The 14219-nt window shown below is 33.1% G+C and overlaps 1 long non-coding RNA gene across 3 annotated transcripts; it reads right to left on the reverse strand.

Moving 5' to 3' along the window:
* Window positions 1–1940: 1940 nt before the first annotated feature.
* On the reverse strand, window positions 1941–10309 carry LOC110713629. 3 transcript variants are annotated; one of them, XR_002510013.1, is made up of 4 exons: window positions 10162–10305; window positions 9929–10066; window positions 9024–9072; window positions 1941–2570 (listed from the first exon to the last, which is right to left on the reverse strand). It is a non-coding gene; the product is annotated as an uncharacterized LOC110713629 (long non-coding RNA). The 3 variants fall into 3 exon arrangements; XR_002510014.1 differs by lacking the exon at window positions 1941–2570 and adding an exon at window positions 6820–7362 and having other exon boundaries at window positions 10162–10309; XR_002510012.1 differs by lacking the exon at window positions 1941–2570 and having other exon boundaries at window positions 7371–9072; window positions 10162–10302.
* Window positions 10310–14219: the final 3910 nt, after the last annotated feature.

Raw genomic sequence — 14219 nt, forward strand, 5'->3', positions numbered from 1 at the left:
TTTTTATACATCTTCTTTCTCTCTCTTCAACTTCAATAATTTCTTAGGATTTCTGGGATTTTGGGGTGGTTTTTGTTTAGGATTTCGTCGGGCTTTTGCGGTTGATTTCATCGGGATTTCGTAGTGGGGTTTGTGAGAATGGAGCTTTCGTGGGGTTGGTAATGGCGGTGGTTTCGTGGGGGTTTATCATCATCTTCTCCCATATTTTTCACTCTCCTCTTTCAATCTCATTATCTCTCTACATCTTTTTTATATCATCTTTCTCTCTCTTCAACTTTCAAAAAATTTGTAGTGAGTTTCATGGATTTGAGATCTTCTTTCTCTTTCTTCAACTTTCAAAAAATTTAATTTGTGATGGGTTTGTCGAATTGGTGGTAATGATTTTGTGGGTTTTGTTTTTCGTGGAGGTAGGTTTTGTATAGGTGGGTTTCGTGGGGAGTGGTGGTGGTTTCGTGGGGTGGGTGGTGGTGGGTTTCGTGGTTGGTGGTGGTGGGTTTCGTGAGAGTGGTGGTGGTGGTGGGTTTCGTGGGAAGTGGTGGTGGATGGGTTTTGTGGGGAGTGTTAGTGGTTTCGTGGGGGTGGTAGTGGTGGTGGTTTCGTGGGGGTGGTTTTGTTGGTGGTGGTGCCAGCGTTGAAGGCAGCGGTGGTGTTGATGAAGGTGGTATGGGTGGTGTTGGCTGGTCTTGGTGGTGGCAGTGGGTATTTGATTTTTATCCAAATATTCTCTCTCTACCTTAATTACATACCCTTAGAATATATTAATCACCATTATCAAATTTTGCATTGACGACGCGTGTCAAGCCCCAAAGTGGCACATAACTATTAACAGAGGTAGTAATTAAAGCTATATGTTTTGTTTAACCAACTTTTTTTCAAATTGTGTACACGATGAAAATAAGATCTTATAAGCTTGATAATTTGCATAATTAAACCTACTCCTTTCAAAATTAACACTTATGACTTACTTCTTAATTATGATCACCGTTTATCATATTTAAGTATTTCATGGTGTTCAAATTCTAAATATGCTTCTTTTTTTTTTTCTTTTTGTTTGACAAAAAGAAAAGGATTTCATTAGTGAAAGATAGCCAAACGACACTTACAAAAACAATTCCGAGGAAAACTAAAATTCTAACACAAATACAATTCACCTTAAAACTAGTTACATCGCAGATTCGATTCACGATCGCCTTTATAGAAATTTTCATCCGAAGCAATACAATTTGTGATTTAGCACTAAATTGGTTTGAGATCCACGGATGAATAGTTCTTTGGGTGAAAAAACTCATATGGCCTTCTAGATACTTTTAGAGATTGTGAAACCCTAAATCTTCAATCACTACAAGAAAACAGACATTTTACGACAGCTTTTTTCTTTCGTAAATAAGAAATAAACCGTCGCACTTACAAGTTACGACGGCTAACTGTCGTAATTTTTTTTTTGCAATCACAGTTGTCGCAAAAAAAAAAATTTACGACAGTTTGATTGTCGCAAACACAATTACGACGGTTTCTCTTAATTTCAGCGACAGATTCAAAAATGCGTCGTAATTGTGTTGCGACAGACAAAAAATGTCGCAAAAATGTGAGTTTACGACAGTTTATAGCTGTCGCTGATTGCGACAGTTTGAAAAACTGTCGTAATCTGCGACAACCACAAACTGTCGCAAATATGAAACTGTACGACAGTTGTAAGCTGTCGCTGAGAACGACGATTAAAAGCCGTTGGAAACTACGATAGCGTTTATCAGTCGCCAACTTCTTACTTACGATCAACTTTAGTCTGTCGCAGTATACGTGAGATAAAAATTGTCTTCTTTTCCGCCACCTATTTCACCATAAGCTAAACCTATATCCATTAATCGAGAGCACTATTAATATAAATAAATGCATAAATTAAACTCATACTAATTACATTAAAGTTTATTAATATTTAGCAAAAAAAGTTATTCACCAAATTAGAAACATAACATCTAAAAGGTTAGTACTATACATATAGCATACAAAAGGTTAGTACTAACAATATAATACAAAAGGTTAGTACTACACATAACATGCTTAAGGTTAGTGCTAATAACAACTAACACCTACGAGCTAAGACACTGGAGTCTGGTCAGCACCATCACCTCCCATATCTGAGTCATCCTCACGCTTGGGATGGAGAGGTGGAGTACGAGTAGGAGTGTAAGAAGAAAGGTACTCATGGCCAAACTCAGACCAACCCTTCAACATCTACGTAATGAGAACCTTGTTCGCTTGTTGTGCCTCCTCCCTTTCTTTTTTGAGTGCCTCTTGCAACCTGACATCGAATTGAGCATGTATGTCCTCCAAGCGCGCTGCAACCTCTTCTTGTACCCGGGCTTCAACCTGAGAATTAATTGAAGGACAATATGGTTGCAACGAACCATCTCCACGACCAGGAGGGGGTTCGTAGAACAGGCGATCACTCTAACCTAGTCCCTTAACCAAACCCCGCTTCCTACCACCAACTGTCTCCCCCAGTACAACTACTTGGGGTTAGGTTATGAACCCTGAGTAGTGCATTCTTCCACCTTCTTCTCATATGCATCCTGCAAAAATACACATACATATATACAAAGAGAGTTAAGTTTCTCATCATTTACTACATTTTAGTTTGAATTTGCAACAAAGTACTAACAATATAATAAATTTGCAAAGTCCCCTCCTCCCCTCCCCTATATAGTGTGGCTTGATTTTTTTTCCTCACTTGATTATATGCAGTCTTCATGGTTTAATACGAGGTGAAAATATGGAACTTGGTTGTGATTCTGATACTGGCGGTCAGGTAACATTAATCCAAGTTTGTGTGATTCATAGCTTTATCTCATTATGACAGACTTATAAATATGAATATTTCTGCCTTTGGATTACAGGTGAAATATTTGGTTGAGCTTGCAAGGGCTCTTGGTTCGATGCCAGGAGTTTATCGAGTTGATTTGCTAACTAGGCAGGTATGTGGATCGATTGGAGTTATAGAGAGCCTACTGAGATACTGAATCGAATAGATTCCAATGGTTTTGATGATGATGAGATGGGAGAGAGCAGTGGTGCTTACATTGTTCGTATACCTTTTGAACAAAGAAGGTCATATGCTTTCATACTTTCCTAAAACTCATATTTGGACTGAATTGAACAAACTAACCCTTAATTAAGGTCTTATATGCATGCATTCAAGTTTCTAACACTTAAAATGAAAGTTTTAGATCATATTTCTACCATATGTTTTATGCATGCAAAGAGTAAAAAAGAAGAGAGTTAGTTTTAGGAAAAGCATAAAAATTTGCAATTATGTTTACTTGTCAGCAAATTGATCCTATCACTGATGATATTTCAGATGGACAAAGCATTTATTCTAATTGATGCGACAAAATACTTGGCTGGAGTTAACAGAAACATCAAAAGACTTAGATATGCTAGAGCAAACTCGACAGGAATATGACGATTATAACAAGAGTGTGGCTTCTGAGATCATTGAAATTGACCCAGATTCAAATAAGGCTATTCAAACAGAATTTCTGCAGCCATTACACATTGACATAGAGGTAAGTATAGAAGAGCTTGAGGTTTTAATCACAATAAAATGCCCATTGAAGGAATGCTTATTGATTCGTATTATGAAAGTACTAAACAATCTTAGTTTCAAGACTCATCACTCACTTCAATCATCAACTTTTAATGGTATTGTAGGCGTCGTTTGAAGTGCACCTACGTTAAAGCATGTGTGAATATGCTTGACACTCATAGGAAATGGGAATTGACATAATACAATTAGGGACAAGGAAAGTAGGGAGCCTCCAACAAGTTTTTAAGGAACTTGTAAACCGTTCACGGGTCATTTAAGGTAACCACGAATAAGGGACAACGAAGGCAACAACAATTGACCCGTGAAGGTTACACCCTATTCATAATCCACGAGATTACTAACTCCGTATGGTTCGGAACCACGAAAGGAGGATCGGGGATGATGGTACGAAGTGAGTCATGGAGTCACATTCGCCTGTATTGACCTCTACTCGATTCTTATAGTGAAAAGTGATTCATGCGATCTTAAAGGCATACAAACAAAAATATTCAATTTGGTCCAAACTATTATTAGGCTAAATTAGTTTAATATTAATGCAACACATAATTCTAGAATATTAGTGATCACTTGAATTAATAACAAGATTAAAAAGGATCCTAAACCGGTTGTCCAAATTATATTATTAGGCGTAATTTTCAATTACATATTCTCTTTAAACATGCAATGTAGCGACCATAAAAATAAAAGAATACACATTAATATTGGAAGCAATTTAACAATAATAGTGTAAGTCAAATCAAATATAAATAAACTTTATCATGATACTAGCAATAAGAATAAAAATAAGAGTAATTAAGTGATTAATTACTCATTTTCCGTGTTTCCTTGAATTGCTACATCATGAATAAACTGTTAGTAACTTCAATAAAAAAATATAAATCAAATGAAAATTAAATTAAATTAAAAGTAGATTTGATTTGGTCCAAACCCTCAGTTAATTCTACCTATCACGCCTTGGTTAAAATATAGAACTTCAGGTATTGTATGGACTCATTGGAGTGCTTAAAGGAAGGAATAGTGAAAGAAGGAATAAAGGTTTAAGGATTAGAATATGAGAGAGAGAGAAGATAATGATTTTTGGTGTAAAAGAGAGAAAGAGAGAATGATTTTGTGATCCAGATTGTTGATGATTGAAAAAGGGGAGATATAACTTCTATTTATAGAGAAAAAAGAAGGGTCGAAAAAACAAGATAAGATCCGAATAAAACGGAATAAAACTCGATAAACTGCAGTTTTTGCGGTTTTTTTTTTATCATATCTTTTGATCCAAAAATCAAAATAAGATAAATAAGACATCGTTGGAAAGATCTTGAAGTCTACTTTATAACCCAATTAGAATCAGATTAAAATATTTCGTAGAATAAAATATATGTCTGAAATAGTGAGACGGTATCAGTTTTGGATAGAGTTTGACATTTTATTCATATCTTTTCCGTTATAGCTCGGAATTGATATTATAATATATCATTGGAAAGATAATTTCAAGAGATATCAAACCATATAAAATTTGTATAAAAACATGAGGCATAAAAATCATATCTGACTATCTTTGAACGTCTTTCAATTCGGAAATAGGATTTTCAAAAAGAAAAGTCTTATTCAATTTCAAACTCTTTAATCTTATCTTTTCAAAAAGGATAATTAAGATATTTTAGAAACTTATAGAAGCTTCCAATTAATCCTAATTGGTTTAGGAATGAGATTAAATAATTTGAACCCTTCACATGATCATTGGGTCGTAGGTAAGGTGGGCTAGGGTTCAGTTTGGGCTCGACTTAATATTTTGGCCATAACTTATTCGTTATAACTCGGATTTAAGCTTATAATATATCATTGAAAAGATCTTTTAAATCCCCATCCAACTATTCAATCATTGAACCCAGATAATGGACCAAAATAAACTGGTCTAAACGTTTTTATAAAAAGGACACGAAATAAATGATTTTAAAGGACACGAAATGAATTATTTTGGGTTTAAAGGCACGAAAAGAGGAAAATAAGTTATGGTCTGGGGAAATGGGCTAGAAGTTGGGTTGGTTTATGAAATGAAAATATGGATTTAAGCACTCCAAAGATTAAATAGTCATTCCGACCAATAATGGCGATGAGAGGCTGTTCATCATCGGGTTTGGTTTTGGGGAGACATTTTTAGGTGTATATAGGTTTTCTCACCGTGTTCCTTAAATCCAAGGTTAAAGTCCACCATTGAATCTTAGAAAATCTATTGATGGATATATTTTCATTTATAATCATCAGTCTATACAAATCCTGAAATGAGGTCGGTAAGTTCATGAATGCTGATTTTTCTTAATTTTTTTTAAAACTTCATTTCAGTTTCAGAAGGCAGCATTTGCATCAGTAGGGATGATCAAAGAAGCTCAATGTGGAAATAAATCGGCAGCTTCTGTATATTATTAAATAAAATAATAATAAATAAAAAAATAAAAATAAAAAACTATTGAAACTGAATAACTATCTTAAACTTAATTAGTTCATTTTCTTTGTTTACTAAATTTATTTTGGACTATCAATTCACGTATCATATGTCACAGGTGGAAGACAAGAAAAATAAAGGGAAGGCTGTGATGGACTTACCTATAAAAGTCTATACACGAAGAAGGAAAGGTCAACGTGGACAAGGAGGAGCAGCAGGGAACAACCCACTCCCTCAAGATAATTCTAATGAAGAAGAAAACAAAACTAATTAAGATTGAGGGAGGGAAAGAAAGTAAACTAGTTTCTATGTGCCTTAAGGTCCTTGACATTCTAGTATAAGGGGGTCTGATTGTATTGAGGGAGGGCATTCAGAAAATTGTTGAGGAAACACTTGGAGACTTGCAACCTCATGTTGCTAGGAGATTGGCAGCCTAAAGTTGCTGCCCACTTCCTTCACCACGAACCACATAACCTGGTTTGAGTTCCGATGGCCAATGAAGCTTTAATGGGGCTCTATCATATGCGATAGCAGCATAGGCTTTGGTTCTATAGGTTCCTAGGCAAAATTCCTTTCTGCTTTTACACTTCATTCTCCATTGCCCCTTGGAGCAACCCCTCTGAATCTAGAAACCTGGCCACCAAGAAACTTTTTATTCCTAAGCAAGTACCAACAACCGAAGCTTCATATTGTCAGGTGATATAATCGATCTAGATAAGTATTTCCTCACAGAATTGAATTTTTTAACAAAAGCAGTAACTGTCTTGCATGAGACTTCACATTAGGTTTCAGACTTCAGTAGAGTTCCAACAGTAATGACTAAAGTTTAACTTAATCAAGTAGTGATTACAAGGCTTTGAGTATTAAGATTTAAGAGTGCCTAAATGCTATTTGTATAGAAACTGATGAAGTTTTATTCATGATGCATGCAAGGAACTATGAAATGATGCATCCAACAAAGACAGCACAATATCTGTTCTGCCAAGAGCTAAATAGCAAAGATGCAACATAAAACTATAAAATTATTTGCTCAGAGATTGGCAGCCTAAAGTTTCACTGTGTTAGCCGGTAATCAAAGTATTCAGGTAAGAACCCCTTCTTATACAAATGAAGTTTCACTGTGTTAGTCGGTAACAAATGTTTAATCCTGCATTTCACACAAGGGCATCTAACTTCATCTAACCCCGGGCTCTCGGGATTTGCTTTGCAAAAAGCAATGAAATCATCAACCCCTTTCAAGAACTCGGGCCTTAAGTTACTACCGTCTTTTCTATCGTACATCCACCAACGCTCATTCCTTTTCATGGTGACAAATTCTACAACACTATTCAAAATCAATAGATCACATAGTATAAATCATAAACAAAAATAATGCATTCATTTAAATGTCTGTATGTATGATATGGACTTAGATTTAAAATGATGTCCAAAGATCCATATCACTCCAACATTACCCATCCTTTGACATCTAACCCCACTAGTGAATGTAACCATACTTCTACATAATAAGAGAGTAATAATCACCTATCATTAAGAACCTCCAATATGAAGAACAAATCATAACATACTTTACGTTAATTAATATTCCTTAAACAAATTCTAAGCTTTAATCATGACATTCACTATTGTAAACTTGTATCTTATATATAATTTATACTTTTTCAAATTTGAACATGGAATTATTTTAAGAAAGATATTTTAAACTATTACATACATACTAACTTTAAACAATATGCATACATACTTTAACTTGAAATTGAAAGTACAACATACATACTTTTAGTATAAACATTGACATACTTATACACACTTTAAAGAAACTCATACTCATACTCATACTCATACTATAAACTAACTCCTATAACTCATACAAATGTAACCAAAACACTGCACAAATTGGAGTAGTACCTATTCTGTCATCTAAAGCAACCAAGGAACACCAGGCCATAAGGTCATATAAAATGTACTACGACACTATAGTTAGTTTATCACAAAGGATGTTTCTGGGGATTTTTACTAGGCAAATCTACACCAGAAATCTACCTAAGAACATACTGGAAAATGCATGCTGTGAGGAATCGTGATTTGACTTCAATATCATAAATGGAATAAATTCAAAGACGATCATGAAAGCAATACACTAGAAGGATAAATCACATAAAGATAAAGATAATACATAAAGATAAATCACATAAATAGCCTAAACTAGAAGGTTTACACTTAAATTTGACAACATAAATGGCATAAAAATTATGATTTTGCATCGTTTAAATATCACAAGAAAAGCCTTAAGCAATATCATTTAATGCGTCGCCAACTTCAATAGTGCATAAAATGCACATTGCAACACTAGCAAGCATCATCATATATGTACTAGGCACTAGCAACAGTAGAAGCACTTCAAAAGTTTGAAGGGATACATCTGAACAAAGAAACAGAGCCACAAAACAAAATTCTGTACTCCACCAAAAAAAAAGAAAGAAAAGAAAAAAAAAAACAGATAAAAATGATCAGCAAAACATATTCTAGGTCAAACCAGACTTCTTGACAGCAACACTTTTTGTAAACCAAAATTTGAGCTTATTGGCAGCTGATTTTCATTATTGATAAGAATTTGTTAAGATTTCATGTGAGAAACTTTAAAATAAGTCATGGCATAATTAAAAAGAACAAGTATACGCCTCACTTAACTTAATTTAAGATACTCATAATATACACAAGATGTAGAGGATAGAGCTACTCAGAATATGCAATTTGGTTAAAAGATGACTAATTTAATCTAAATAACCAAATGTACCCACAATAACAATGCAAACACTTTGATAAATCAACATACATACTTTTAGTATATACATTTACATATTTATACACACTTTAAACAAACTCATACTCATACTCATACTATAAACTAACTCCTATAACTAATAAAAATGTAACAAAAAAATTTCATTCGAAGCATACAAAATAAATTTATGCACAACTCACCTAAGAAAGAAACCAACTCCAAGCAAAAGCAAACCAATTTGCTTATATCCTACATAAATGAGCAAAAATAAATAATTAACTACAAACTATTATAAATAATTGTGATAAAAATAGTAAGAACTAAGTTACAAAAAAATATGGAAGATGTTTTTCCAAATTTTTATTGCCCTTCTCAAGGTTTCTCACAATTCAAGGTTTTTTTAAGGTAAAACCTCAATTTATAGCATTGCAATAGTCAATAGACAATAAGTTTTCCATTTTCAAAAAAAAAAAAAAAAAAAAAAAGATGCAGTTATTCATAGCTTGGTGGTAAATGGAAATTATCTCAATTCCTACCTATTCTCTCTCTAATTCCCAATAAATTATTTGCATTTTATCACATTCTCCTTCATTTGTAAGTTGTTTGACCTCAATTCTTTATAATTTAAAGATAAAAAGGAAAAAGAAATTGCAAATAACTACATACATTCGAATCCATAATACGTTACATGATTGAAAAGAAAACCATAGAAATCACAATTAAGCAAGACCCTAGCCAGATTAATACACAAACATAACTAATCGAAAAGGGGAAAATCCAAATTTGCATTTGATAAAGTATTAACTGAGCTAAATCCCAATAAAAACATGAAAATTCATTTGGGAATGTGGGGAAAATACCAGTAAAACTGCAATGTTTTTATTGCCCTTCTCAAGGTTTCTCACAACTCATGATATATTGAAGATGTTTACCTAATACCTAGACTAGTATGTTCAATTTGTTGCCAATTCACATAATCAATTTGGACTTCAAATCAATTTGGCATGATAAATTCAGAGTCATTCACAAATTCCAGTATTACTAACGAAAAAAAAACAATTTTTTTTTTTAAAAAATGAAAAGAAAAACAAGGGTCGATTTTTACCTCAAACAGGCGTCACGTGTGAAATCAGTCCAGCGTCAGGGCAGTCGAAGCTTCAACGCTAGTGAACTCGCACACCGGAGTCAGGGAAAGCGGCAAACCGGCGTCAGAAGAAGCGGCACTCAGGTGGCCCTCCGATAGCTTAAGGGAAGCGACGGAAAATTTAGGGTTTAAGTGATAAAATGATAAAATTAAAAATAATTACATATAATACACATGAATTGAAAGGGGATCACAGACTAATCGATTGTGGAGGACCAAATTCCCAACGACGGATCGACGGAAGGAGTGTTGCAGAGTTCCCTCTTGCTCCTCTCTCGTCGCGGCTCTGTTAAAGGGAAGTGAAGGTGAAAGAAGGGAAGTAGAGTTATTTTAATTAAATTTGTTTTCTTTGTTTTTTATAAAAAAAAAAAATACGATAATCTGCGACGGTTTTGCGACAGTTTATGACTGTCGCAACCTTTTAGAAATATTAAAAAATAAAAAATAAAAACTTTACGACGGTTTTTAACAGTCCTAATACCTGTATAAAATTAAAAATAAAATCATATAATTTCAACGACAAACAAACTGTCGCAAAAGGGATATAAACTATCGTAGTTTGCGACAGCTTATAAAACAATCGCAAAATTATAATTTTACGACAATTTTTTATGACCACCACAGATGAATTGTCGTTATTTAGGCGGTATCTAGTAGTGAATCTTTGACAGACGAACAAACAAATATATTAAACCTTATAGAATAAACACCACCATAAAGATGTGATCTTTTATTGAAAGCAATAAAGTTTTTTTTTCGGGTTTTCCACCGGTAAAAACACCAGTGGAAGCCCCTACAAAAATTTACAATTGAGACCAGAGGAAAAAAGATGGAAGGGAAAGAGAGAGAAGGAGAAGATTGAATGAAAACCTTCAAAAAAAAAACGTAGAGAAAATCTAGCAATGGAGGCTAGAAAAATCCTCCCAATGAGGAAACCCTAGAGGGGACCAAAATCCCCACCCAAGGAGAAAACCTAGAGGGAAAGATATTATTTCCTAGTTAAAGTAACACTTGTTATATCTAAATATACTTCTTTGTCTCCAAAATTTTACGTCTATTTGTGTTGAACAATAGAGAGTACATATAGGATTAAAAAAATATTGAATTTAAAGGGATAACACATTAAGTTTTTAAGATTTTTTTTTTTTTGCACCTAATCCAAAATGATATATATATATATATTTTTTATTTTACGTAATTTCACCTTTTTTTTAATAAATTTTTTATTACAATTACTTCTCATATTTCATACTTTTTTTTTATCTAATTCAATTTTTTTTAATATCTATTGAACATAAATTTCAGTGTTTAACTTTTCATATATATATATATATTGTCTCTTCATTTTTCTTAAATAAAATTTCCAATTTAAAAAGATAATGTTTTATTTTTATAATAAATTTAAAATTTTAATTTTAATCCTAATTAATTCCATGTGGAGCTTCCAAATAAAAATTTTATGTGGCATAATCCTACAAGTCTCTAAAATACTAATCCTATCGGGCGCTCTAATAATTTTTTAAAAAAATTAAATCATATGTGGCTCTAGCTCTAAAATCTTGGGAAAAAACTCCCCTTTATAGATATACTAGTTTTGTGCTCGGGCGATCCCCAAATGGTTGATAAAATATATCATAACATTTTACTTGAGTGTTAAATATGGTCAAATAATTAGTTATGATAATGTAGGATATTTAAATATACGTATCATATGGAGTGCACTTTTTGTAATTTTGTTTGTAAATAGATATCTATGTTACTTATTATTGACTTGAAATTATTTTATTAAACTTAAATTATTTTCACCGAACTGAAAGTATTTTTACCAAAATAAAATTGTTTTTACTGATTAAAACTTTGTTTTACTGATTCTCTAATTGTTTTTTTAAAATAAATTAAATAACAATGCATTTTGTATGCAGCTAACCACACCAAAGTAACCCCTATAAAATTGATTGAGTAACCCCTGTAATACTAAATGATGATGAGTAACCTCTAACACTGACTAAACATCCCTTATCTATAACACTGATCGATAGAGTAATCATTATAACACTGACCAAGCTATGTAACCCCTATAGCACTAACGAAGTAACTATTGTAATAATTGGTGAGACGATTTGGCCAACTACGTATAAAAGTTTGTGATTAAATATATATTATAAATAGATCTTATTTTAAAGAACTTTTTAAAACGAATTTGATGATGGATTTAGTATTGAGTTATAGGATATTTATTAAAAATTATGATTAATTTTGTATATGTGATATCTTTGAATTTTATCGATAATAAAACTCTGTACAATGATTTTATCTTAAAAAAACTATCCAAAAAACGCTTACTTAGCATTATATGTATCACAATAATACCTATTTACCTCCTACGTGGCACAACGACACTTGACTTGCAAGACCGACTTTATTTATTAGTGATGTGATATTAGGTTTTAATCATTTTTTAAACTATTATTAGTTTTTTTCCCAATGTTAAAATTATTTTAGATTTTTTTTTTTAAAAAAAAAAGTCACCGGTGATAACACAATAAAATACACGTTTTATATGCCATATTTATATGATATGTGTCGTGCTTTCTTCCTACAATTGCTTATTTGAGCATCATATTATTATATATTTCGATATTGCTCTCCTCCGATTCTTTTTCTGTGTTTTGTAGGAATAAGTTGCTGTTCGAGTTGAGCTACGAATTGACGATGATTTTGTGTGACAAAGTGAAAGGAATTCCATACAAAGAGCTAAAAGGCAGCTTATTACTCCGCAGCCTACCCGCGACCAAGGAAGGAGCTCCGCAGCCTACCCGCGGCCAAATAATAATTAGCAATTGGAGAATGTTTTGGATAGATTTTTAGAGTCCTAATTATATTCTAACTCCTCCAATATCTTTATTTTTATTTTTTTTTATTTTTTAAACTCCTCCAATATCTTTGCCTATATATAGTTGATACTTAGGGTAATTAAAGGGAGGTTGCCACTTTAGTATTGAAGGAGGCGTACGATCGTCATGCATTCTAGCAGCAACGTTGACATTTAGTAGTTATTTCCTTTTCTTTTGTTCTTCATTATTTTTTAATTACTTTAGTTATTTACTTTAATGATGTCATTCTTGCATTCAATCTTGATTCGTTTGTCTTTTGTTTGTGAGTTGAATTTATTCTAAATTTAAGTTGAACCCTAATATGATTAATACTTGATTTATTCTTTTAAATTCTCAATTAATTCTTATATAGTTCATGCTTAATTGATTGTGCTTATGCCAATACTAGATTAGGGATAATTGGTATTGTTATTATTCCATAGTCTAGATCGCAACGGGAGTTGGGTTTTGACGGATTTGAATAGATCAATTAAGGGTATGAAATTCTCCACGGAAGTAGGTAGAACGGATTATTAGGAAGTTAGGGTACCGAACTTAATGTCTTTAATTTACATGATTCCACGGAAGTAGGTTTGATTGTTAATTAGGGAAGCCATTGACAACTCGGGAGAGATCTTTGGTATTTTATAGGGCGTACCTTTCCTTGTGAACGTATAATTAATTGATTGGGGTAAGAATTTGTCTTCTATTGATTATGCTAGTGGTGATACTTAATTCTAGATGTTTTTATTATTTGATTTTCTTGCTTTAGTAGTATAATATTTTCAACCCTATTTTTTAATTGACTCGACTAGTTTTAATTCATAGTAGTCCAATATTATTGATACTACCTTCACTATGGGATCGACCCTAACTTACCCTACTACATAATTAGTAGTGGTCTAGTTAGGTTTATTTTTGTTAGGTACGTGACACGCCTATCAACCGGCCTCACCCCGATCCCAAGCCCTCATCGACGCCCAGGCCAACCCTCTCCTTTTCTGGCCTACATACCCCTCCACCCTTGTCGTCGCTATCCCCTCCCCCCCCCCCCAAACCACCATCCTCTTTAACTTCCTCGAAACTCCTCTTCCCCTCCCCCCATCAAACCCCCTAGAAAAACCCTCCCGCCCCCAAAACCCATCCTTTAATATACTACATTACTACTTCCTTCGTTCAGGTTTTTCTTTCTTACTTTAAATTACCCCCTCTGTCCCTATTTTTTTTTTTTGCCCATTTGATTTTTCACGATCTCCAAGACACGTCATACAAAACACATATCTTCATTTTCATACATGTTAAATTTATTAAAACATAAATGATAATTATAAAATATGCAATGAGCTAAATCTAACAAGATAATTCATGACTATATAATC

This window comes from Chenopodium quinoa, unplaced genomic scaffold, assembly GCF_001683475.1.
Source record: "Chenopodium quinoa cultivar QQ74 unplaced genomic scaffold, ASM168347v1, whole genome shotgun sequence".
In the NCBI taxonomy this organism is placed as follows: Eukaryota; Viridiplantae; Streptophyta; class Magnoliopsida; order Caryophyllales; family Amaranthaceae; genus Chenopodium; species Chenopodium quinoa.